The sequence below is a fragment of the Nerophis lumbriciformis genome, linkage group LG29, assembly GCF_033978685.3.
Source record: "Nerophis lumbriciformis linkage group LG29, RoL_Nlum_v2.1, whole genome shotgun sequence".
Taxonomy (NCBI): Eukaryota; Metazoa; Chordata; class Actinopteri; order Syngnathiformes; family Syngnathidae; genus Nerophis; species Nerophis lumbriciformis.
In genome coordinates, this window is record NC_084576.2 from 24,352,501 (window position 1) to 24,354,136 (window position 1,636).

A 1,636-nucleotide genomic window follows, 5' to 3' on the forward strand; every position below is an offset into this window, starting at 1 on the left:
ATTTTTTATAAAGAGTTCATCGAGAATATTCATGTAAATTTGAATGTTTCAACTGTCCTGCATGGAGATATATTATATCTGCGGAAAGTACCTCACACGTTCCAAATTCCCACTTTCATTGAATGCAACAAAAGTAAAAGTAAAGTAAAATGACAGTTTGTGGGATCAAGCACTTACACAAAAAGTATGTTGCTTCCAACAAAGGCCAACACCTTATTATTATCATCATTATTATTAGTGAGTGTACTTGAACGCATCACAGGTCTGCATTGACTAACACATTTTTAGTCTGCTTGGGTGGTTTCACTTATATTTTTGTTTGTTTCTATTTATATGACAATAAAGCTTTTTTTGTTTGTTGTTTTTTACTGACGACTTTTTTTCAACTTCTACTAACATTACATACTTGCTGGAACATTGATACAACATTGACTATACATACATGTCCTTTAAAAGTGACGTTGAAACAATGTTGCAAAATAGTTGTATTTGTAAAGTTAGACAACATTGATGTCAAGCATTGGATCCACGTTGTTGGTTGGGAAATGACCAAATTTCAATTGTCGAATCAATGTCTCAACCTGACATTGAATAAACGTAGTCAAAAAGCATGTTTCGACGTTGTATTTGTGTTGTAGATGTCGGTTTTAACAAACCGACATTGAATAAAAGTTGGCAAAAACATGTTGTTTCAACTTTGTATCTGTTGTAGAATTTTGGTTGGGATCTGATCAAAATTCAATGGTCAAATCAACGTCACAACCCGACATTGAATAAACGTCAAAAAGCATGTTGTTTCAACGTTGTATCTGTTGTAGAATTTTGGTTGGGAAATTACCAAAATTCAATGATCAAATCAAACGTCACAACCTGACATTGAATAAACGTCATCAAAAATAATGTTGTTTCAACGTTGTATTTGTGTTGTAGAATATTGGTAGGGAAATGACCATAAGTCAATGGTCAATTCAACGTCAGAATCCAACGTTAAATAAACGTTGTCATAAAGCATGTTGTTTCAAAGTTGTATCTGTTGTAGAATTTTGGTTGGGAAATTACCAAAATTCAATAGTCAAATCAAACGTCACAACCTGACATTGAATAAACTTAATCAAAAATAATGTTGTTGCAACGTTGTATTTGTGTTGTAGAATATTGGTTGGGAAATGACCAAAATTCAATGGTCAAATCAACGTCACAACCTGACATTGAATAAACGTCATCAAAAATAATGTTGTTTCAACGTTGTATCTGTTGTAGAATTTTGGTCTGGAAATGACCAAAATTCAATGGTCAAATCAACGTCAGAACCCAGCGTTGAATAAACGTTGTCAAAAAGCATGTTGTTTCAACGTATTTGTGTTGTAGAATATTGGTTGGGAAATAACCGTAATTCAATGGTCAAATCTACGTCACAACCCAGCATTGAATAAACATTGTCAAAAAGCATGTTGTTTCAACGTTGTATCTGTTGTAGAATTTTGGTTGGGAAATGACCAAAATTCAATGGTCAAATCAACATTGTCAAAAAGCATGTATTGTTGTTTCAACGTTGTATTTGTGTTGTAGAATATTGGTTGGGAAATAACCGTAATTCAATGGTCAAATCTACGTCACAACCCAGCATTGAATAAAC

At 33.0% G+C, this 1,636-nt stretch overlaps 1 protein-coding gene across 1 annotated transcript in view; it reads left to right on the plus strand.

Moving 5' to 3' along the window:
• hyal6 (hyaluronoglucosaminidase 6) overlaps positions 1 to 1,205 on the plus strand; it is a 7,266-nt gene extending 6,061 nt beyond the window's left edge. The window contains exon 3 of the mRNA XM_061924682.2: positions 1 to 1,205. This exon is cut by the window's left edge and continues 501 nt beyond it. The gene's annotated coding sequence lies outside the window, so the exon portion shown is untranslated.
• Positions 1,206 to 1,636: the final 431 nt, after the last annotated feature.